Genomic DNA, 9,508 nt, shown 5'->3' on the forward strand with positions numbered 1-9,508 from the left:
CCGAAACGAGGAATGAATAATCAATGTTATATAGATATAATGTTTTATATTGTTGTGTATCGGCAAAAGTAACTGTGTATGTGTGTGGTTTTACAAGTATTGCAATATACCTATACATTCGCGTGTGTATCAAACTATCACCTCTTTTTCCTTTTTGCCTTGCTATATGCAAAAGAGAACCCATGGCTCGCATAAATTATCGACTAGCTGTCTCTCTCTCTCTCTCTCTTTCACTCTTGCGAGCTGCATTAGCAATTCTAATATTATACTCGAGCTCACATGTATGTGTGCCCGCGAGTACATGTATTATCTTTATTCATATACCATAGAGAATTATATTATGTAGTACTATTATACGTGTACACATATCAGCTTAGAAATTTTGATATATACAAATGGCCTAATGCAATTATTCATCTATACGGGCTATGTTCGAAAACATTTTTATGCTAGGATGAAAGAAAATAATGATTATTTATATAAATGTGATTATTTTTATTTATTTCAATAATTCGAGAAAAGCTCATTGTTCAATAATGCGCGTTTATAGTGAATAGCATGAAAATTCGAGTGTATTTGTACAATACTCCTACGCCCGTGCGCACACGAGGCACTCGAACAATACTAATATTGCTTATTCGTGAAAGCCGCCCCCTCGTCGCGTGTGATTAAGAGTCAAGCATTGCACACCCCAACGCCCTACGCCGAAGGCACTTCACACTTCAATCTCTCTCTGTCTGTCTGTCTCTCTCTCTCTCTCTCTCTCTCTCTCTTTCCATGTGCAGAAAGACAAAGTCAGATCAAAACACGGCAGAGACATCATACAGTAGGCACACGCGCTTACCTCAGCCATGCAACGGTACCTCCTTCTTGCTCCTACCGTGTACACTGAAATATATATAAATCAACGATTTGAAATGAGCGAGTGCCGAGTCCTCGAATGACAATTTTTGGCTTATATATAATGTATATATATATGGGAATGCGCGCACGCATTTTGGACAATATATATCTGTATGTAGACGTATAGAGGAGACAGTTGCTCGCGTGCACGGCGTACGACACGAGCTCCCCCAATTTTCTTTCTCTATTCCTTTCTCTCACTCTCTCTCTGCAGCACGCGTGTGTGTGTATAGGATATATCCGCGCAATTAAAAGGCCAAAATAATGCGTGCGTGGCGCGCGCGAGCAACGACTCAATCGTAGAAAATCGAATCGTCCGTGATACAAAAGCTTATATGGCCTAGCGCACGTCGTTTTCTGCTGCCGCTGCTGCTTTTGCGCTTATTTCGAGCTATTATACGGCGACATGGGGTTTCGATACATAAGCCATTATTACATATAGATCTTTCAAGTATTGTGCGTGGGTGACCACTGGTCAGTGTGTCTCGAGGAAAGTTGGCCAGATGGCTATGTGTATATAGGCTACGTGCTGCGTGCGAAGAGCGGCGCGTAAAAAGGGGGAAAAATTCGCCGGGGCGAGAAATGCTTCATTTATCGGGCATTCGGTGCAGTTTTTCCAAAGGCTCGTGCTTATACATATATAGGACGCGATCGAGTAAGTTGTTTATTCGCGCAAGAAAATGCCTAAGTCTCTCTCTGCCCCATGGCTTAAGTAGTACATAATATGCCGGCAACTTTCGTGTCCAGTGGACGGCAAGCGGCTTAGAACTATTGGAAAAGGATTGACCACTCCACGTACATGTTCAAAATATAAGACTTTTGTAATGCAAGGCATATATTGAAATTCACAAATACATATCACATGGTCGAGAAAATATTTTCTATGATGTATTCAGCATTTTTATTTCATCTTCTCGAAAGAAATATTTTGTAAATCTTGAAAATTTAAAACGAGGTTTTTGCATGTTTTGGTTCTGCGAACAGCTGCGTATTGCTAGAGCCAATTGATATTTATATTCCATGTACACTTTTAAATGCATACGAACCATTAGAGGTGTGAATGTGTACCTTATATATATGAGCACACGCGTACAACCCATATGGCCATTCGTTTACGCGGCTGGACGGAAAATTCGTCTTTGTGATGGTCCACTGCTGACTGACCTACGCCCACGTTCATTTGCACATTTTTGGCTTTTACAATTTTATAGTCGTATGCATTGTCCTGTCGCGTATATGCGAGTATATACGCTGCCTGTGTTACCACGTGACCAAACGTATACACGTACGCACATGCGCGTATGTCTGAGCGAAGCCGCTCAACACGACTGGATCTTTTCGAAAATGATATAATTAATGTCTTGCGCCCTCGCACCCTTCGGTTAAAGCAATGAACGCGACATTTGTCGTTTATATGTATTTTTGTCACGCGGGATGTGCGTCTTTGTGGTCGAAACGTACGATCGCTATTCTAAGAGTCGCAACAGTATACGACGTGACACAATTATTACGCAGAGATCGAATTTTTCAATTATTTCCTTAGTTTCATTCAATCCTTTACCGAGATTCCGTAAGCATGCTCCAGCCGTGTTCTAGTTATGTCATGGAGAATAGAACAAAATTTGTATTTTTTTATTGCTATTCTTAGTTTTTTATTCATTTTTTTCTTATAAAGCTACGAGCTACAGTTACAATTTCGATGAAAAAATTGTCAACTAAGTTATAAGATCAGATCAATTGGGAAGTGAGTCGTAAATCAGTACGGGTAGAGGAGGCGTAGCCGCAATTAACTCCTAGATCGCGCATTAATAAAGGAAAGCAGATTTAAAGAGTTGACCAAATTTCTATGAAGGTAATGAAGATTTACAACCGACTCAAATTAAAGGCCAGTGTGTCTTACGAGCACAAGCACTGTAATCGTGTGTCTCATCGACATAAAAATTGAAAAATGAATTTAAATCTAGTCCCCCGTTTGTTTTCACCATGCGCCTGACCACCAAAAATTAAAGGATTAAAGATTTTTAAGAAATATTAAAATTTTATCGATGCAGTGTGTGGCGACGGTCGACTATTTCTATTGTGGCTCGTGTATAAGAGGTCAGAGGGTTATTAGCCTCGTGCGGCACGCTGCTGCAATGCTACCGGGCTATGAAAGAAACTTGTCTGCTGTATATATTCACGATATTGTAACTCGCCTTGTTTAATGAGAATTTAGCCTCGGGCAAGCGATTTAATTGCCGCCGCACATGCGTCGACTCGAGTTTTTATTTCACAAATTTGAAATCACTAATAATCGATAATATTTTCGTTTGATGTTCAAGTTTCTAGGCGAACGGCGACATATTATGTGATGCTGATCGAAACTTCTGGGTAAAAAAATTGTTGCCTTGCATAGGATCGGATTAGGCTGTACCTAGGGTGCCAAAGAGCCTCGATTATTTTACAGGGCAGCATATTTATCTATTGTATAAAAGCATCGCGACATCGACGACGATGATGGTACAAAAAGCTGCTCCAGGCAATTCGAATTTTTTTTATGCGAACTGTACTTGGCGACCAGATGGCGCATTATCCACATAATAAACAAGGAAGAGAGTGGATCCATTGAAATCGCTGCGATCGCAGTGATTCTTTTTTTACATATGAATAGTGAAATCGTGTAAGTGCATAACGATAATCCGTTTTTAATAAACTCCCTTGGTGTGAGAATGCTATTCTAGTTTCGAACTACTAGATTCAATCGTATGCCCGCGTTTTAATGTGAAAAAACTATATTCACATGTAATGTTAAATACATCATAACAACGGTACCTGCAATTTCTGAGAAATTCCCTGCCACGTTTCCAAAATTATTAGTCTTAGCTGCTCGATTTCAACAAAAAAATCGCATTCTATTCATTCCTACACCAGAGAGCGAAATTGTTATTTTTTCGTTTTAGTCGCCTATCGCTGTGTAACGCTAACGGTTCTGGGCTATCGTAAACTGCAGAGTCTATACGTACAGAGTGTCACATGTTTGACACTTTTTTTTCCAAACCTGTCATGCAGTGCGTATCGGCTTTTATTTTTACCGCGCGCAATTAGTTTACTTTATTAAATTGCTCGCACGTTTTCACTATAGCTATTGCAAAAGCTGCGCGAGCGCTGTTTTGCCCCAAGTGTGTATAAAAAAACATCCTTGTTACGTGTGACGTGCATAGTTTGCAAAAAGACCGCGGCCCGACCGTTGCGACTCTTGCGAGGTATATAATGGCTCGAGCATGGAAAGAAAGTCCGAGGTCTCGATGCATAATTCAAACAATAGCTATTTCAATCTAGTGTACTACAAATACACATACACCCATAATACAAGACTGCATAACTGGCCGAGCTCTCCTTCTCTGTTTTTCCTGCTTCTTCTTCTTCTTCTTTTTTCACGTAGGAATATAGGTATTACAGAGCTAAATCTTGAACACACCTTTAGTGTGCGCATGCGTATAAAAAGAGCGCACGAGACCCAAACAGGAGAGCCATTGTAAATAGATTTCTCTGTGCTACATTCTGCAATTTAGGATATGATCTTTTGCTTCTTTTCGATGGAGCATAAGGAAATTATAAATATATTGCGAAATAATACAGAGTGCGGCTGGAGGGCTGTAAGCGTGCTGGTGCAGCTCTGTGCGCACCGGTGGTACATAAAATCTCATGAGCATAATAAAACGGCAGAGAGTTGCGATTTGCAATTTTTATGGCGTTAGTATCATTGCGTATGCCACGCGTATATCTTCCCAAGTTTTTCCAATTTTTTCGAATGCGAGTTTGTACATCGGTGATAATTCATCGGTGCAGTCTACTACATATCAGATTCTAAAAAAATATCGATCAAGAAGTTGGGACGTTGTTCTTATCATCGACCTGACTATACAAGCGCAAAAAATGTTAAATGTAAAAGCTCATATACATCGAAGGTTTTATCGAGCCATAGCGATGTCTTTTTGCTATCTCGAGTCCTTATACCCGTGAAGTAAGTATAGTTCTTATCTATCGTGATTCGACTCTTTTCAGGGTGCATACGTGAACACATACACATACTCGTGGCTCGAAAGTGGTATACGTTTTTAAAGAGCGAAGAAACAAATTTTTGCATCGAAGCGTTAAACGAGAAAAAGAGTAGAAAGAGGAGCAAAACGAGGGAGATACATTGGCGAGCAATCGATAAATACACCGAAAACCTCTTGCGAGGCGTATACATACGTGATAAGCTGTATATGACGTGAACCTTAAACTTGGATAAATCGATCGATCGAGCTGCTTGGCTGTCTGGCTGGCGCGCGACTCACCCTGGGATATATAGTACTCGGAAAAAAAGTGAGGGATTACATTATTATCCGATCTACTACTCGCACGCGCGGGCATATAGAATTATTTCTATTCGGATGGATGCTCGCACTGTGTTTGCGTCGTGCTCGAGGCAGACATGATAAGATTGCCAAGATGCCAAGACGCTCGAGCTCGCGAGCGTGTGCGGACTGTAGAAAAGCTTCGCCCGCGCGTACCTACCTATATATACGAACGCAGGTTTATATATATATATATAGAACATGCCAATATAACGAAAGGGGCCATTTGCTATCTCGTTTGGAGTAGTGTACTCGACCAGCGGACGTCTCTTCGTAACGTGTACTCGCACCTATAACCACGAGCGATGCACCTCCTTATAAACTTACGGCCTTATTCTTTTGTCTGATGTTTATACGCGTAGGGTGTAAAAATGCAATTAATTATTATCGCGGCTTGTAGCTTTTCATATAAGCGTCTACGTGTGCGAGCGCTTATGTGTAAGTATATGCGGTTAAAAAATTTGAAAAGGGAAAACAGAGGAGCGAAGCGTATAAAAACGGCCGTCTTGATGTTTGTTGTACTACCAGGGTATATACAGTCGAGTGTATACGTTTACCCACACAAACTCACGGAGCAGTCCGAGACGTGATTTGCATTGATTGCCTCGAGCTGATTAGCATTGCCAGTGGCTTTTTCGCTAGCTCGTATATATAGCCGATCGTGTAGTATGTAGCTATTATAAATACGTGTACACCGAAGCCTTTTGTTTTATTAATAGGCACACTATTTGAATATATGCTCTTGTGACTTTTTTATAACCACTTCTTTTTTTCTGTCTTCTTTTTCTCATTCGGTGAATCGTGTACGAAAATGAATTTTCATAAAATGAAGCTCGCGACGATCGCGCGCGAAAATAATCGTCAAGACGCGCGCAAGAACTGCACAAGAGGCGCATTATAGCTTAAGTATAATCCCTAGCTAGAAATTGCCTCGGCCAATACAATACTCACGGCGCGAGGGCTATTCGTCGTCGTTTTATTCGCGCGCATTAAACTTAACACACTCGCGGTCATATATATTAAGTACCGTTCATACATCGAAAATAGAATTTCGCAGCTCTCTCGGCGCGTCAAACGAATTATTCTCAATCGAAAATGGGCTCTTAGGGAGATACTATTTATAATGCGCTTCGAGCCAATAATCTTAAAGTCCAACTGTCGATAAAAAATATGCAACGAGAGATGAGATGTACTGCTGAATTTATACGACAACGAAATTAATACCTAGTCGAGTGTATAAAATTTTATAACTGGTCAATTTAGTCGCCATGAATAATTTTTCATGCGAGGGAATCATCGAATTACCCTATGCGCGTTATCGCTCGACATAATTCTTCACCTGGTAAAATCACACGAACGAAACAGCAAAAAATCCACGTATAATTACCAGCGATGATGTTCGATTTGACGCTTCTGTATTTGTGTACAAGACCAAGTCAATATTACACCGAATGCTCCTTCCTTTGGCCCCTTCCACTTTCTTGGCTCACGCGCTCTCTCATTCCCTTTCTCATTCTCGCGTTCATTATAATATTTCTCTTTCTCCCACGCCGCGCGCTCGTACGTAGCTCGTATATGTGTGAGTGTGGCTGGTACGTGTGCCCGTCGCGCGAGCTAATATGCATCCGGCAAAGTGCACGTACGGAGTGGCCGAGTCGAGAAGGGCGGCTACATGTACTGCGCGCCTTGTATATTACATACACAGGTACAACTGCTATCCGAGCAACTAGCGCACTGCATATATACAATGTATATATGTGTACGTATGTATATTATACATACGTACGTATGAAACGACGTATCATACGTCAAGTCGCCGGAGCCAATCGCCGACTACGACGACGACGAGCGCCGTTTTTTCCTTACCCTCTCCCGCGAGTTATACAGCCAGCTCAGCTGTGCACGGACGCAACACACTTTTGTATGGGAACGTCTTCGCGACTCGCGCTTGCGCCTCTATTATGCATGCCTTTGCAGCTAGCTCATGCATCGCATGCTACTATACATGTATGAATCCACATTGAAGATCGCCTTTCGCGTTATCTGCTTATTTGCTGCTTCGTCAAGGACTGGCAAAACTCTTGGGCCTAAACAGTTCAATTCAAGCTGTACAATTTTAATATACGTTAGCTTGGAGAATTAGTTCATTTTTTTTCCTTTTTTATTCCCCGCGGAATTCCGTTAACTCGAATTTCGCTCGAAAAATTATTAATATTCCGAACAGATTTCATTAAGATCATATTCTTCAAACGATGACTGGGATTTTCGATTTAGGTTTAAGGCCTTGTTACCTTAATAGTTTTTGGCACTGAATATTAAGAAAATCAAAATTAATGTGCTTTTCTCGTGCTTCTGACTCGCTACGTGCGCACTTCATATTTATATATAAAACCTAAACACATCTAATTTCGCTGAAATAGGAAATAATGAATCAGTGCATGCATTGTGACAGACATGTGTCATAACTCTGTCTCTTTCTTAATAATCGACAATTTTTTGTGACTGTTTGGAAAATAATATAGACAATCCTTTTCTTACGGTCAGAAATCTGAAACCTGTCACACAAATGATTATGATCCATTAATCTTACAATGGAAAAATGCTCACTCATTGTTCACATCTAATGATACTTTTTGACGGTAAAAAACTCAGAAGCGTAGAAGCTGTCAACGAACACATTAATGAATGAAATGACTGGCGAGATTTATTTTCAAAACACACTGATTTTCTTTGGAGCACGCGCGAATGAAAAAACAAAAACAATCGTATCCGTTTTAAATTTTTACAAAATTTTATACGAGCATATGTTCAACAATTCTTGGCAGCATATAGTATTCAACATGGCACGTTACATTTTTAACTTACCTTGGTTTAATATTGTATAATATTTAATAATTTCTATATAATTTCATAGTTTCAAAATTTGAAGGAGGATTCTCATTGACCTCAAATTATCCAAATTGAGGCGACATTCTTTTAATCGAAACCATGTCTCTCGTTTCTCTAATCGATGTATCTCTCTCTGTATCGAATATGTATTGAGTATTCATGACACCATATGCGTGATTGACAATCTCAGTCATCAGTTCAATATCAACTTCTCATTGAATATAAGTGAATTTAAATCAATACAAATATTCATGCGAACCAAGTAATTATATTCTTAGAAATAAAAATCTGTACTTGGAGTGAATGTCGATGTTGTGCGCGCAAGTAGCCAATTGAGTATGCGTTACCGTAATATACGTCTGAGTGTCATTGTGACTGTATTACGAATCATCTGCATCAGCGGATGTAAGAAAAGTCTTTTTCTCACTACTGGATTTCATTCAGAGACATCGAGAACGTATTGATTCGGTCTCGTTTAATTTCACTTCAGATTTTGCCTTTGAGTTATCCTCGTCATTGAAATTGGACGATTTTTTGTTGCCGACAACAGAGATTTATTCACAAACACATATGTGGGGATTTTCGATACTCCCCTTTTTTCATTGTTAAAAAAAGTAATAACTATTTTATTGAATAGTTTTCCGCTCTTAAGAGACGTTTAACGTATAGCGCTCATCTTTCGTGGGAAACAAAATTATCGTTTTTAAAAATATAATTTCAACCGTTTTTATGCACGCTTAAAAAAAATTGAAAGTATTTAAAATTTTTCAATTTATCGTGACCTGAGCATTTTTTCGTTCGATCCAATAAACAATACGCGTGCGTATTGAATTTCAAATAAGATGATATTGTGTATATTTGCAATATCATCGAAAACATGGCACGTATCACGCACGTTGCGAGGGTTCGTTCATCAAATTATAAATTTAAACGATATACCAATATAAACATTATATACACTTATGTAGGAGCTCTCGAGTGCCATGATGGCAAAGTAATATAATCGCGGCGATGAGCATTGCGATGCATAATGCATATAAACGTCCATCAAATGCATATATTTATATTCGTGTTTGAGCGTAAAGACGAATGCCGAGAAGCACCCGAACGCGTTGCCGAATGATAATAATTATCATGGAAATATTCAGGCGAAAAAAGCTTACCGGATGGATATCATACAAGTGCGCATAAACATCGTGTCAATCTCACTGCGTCCGTGCATAACAAACGTTTTAAATAAAATTTCATGTCAAACGATGACGCAGTGGAAAAAAGAATACAAATAAAATAAAGAAAAAAAAAAGAAACGGAGTATTTTACAGCAGAAGTTTGAAACG

Source organism: Trichogramma pretiosum, unplaced genomic scaffold, assembly GCF_000599845.2.
Source record: "Trichogramma pretiosum strain Unisexual culture from Peru unplaced genomic scaffold, Tpre_2.0 scaffold15, whole genome shotgun sequence".
NCBI lineage: Eukaryota > Metazoa > Arthropoda > Insecta > Hymenoptera > Trichogrammatidae > Trichogramma > Trichogramma pretiosum.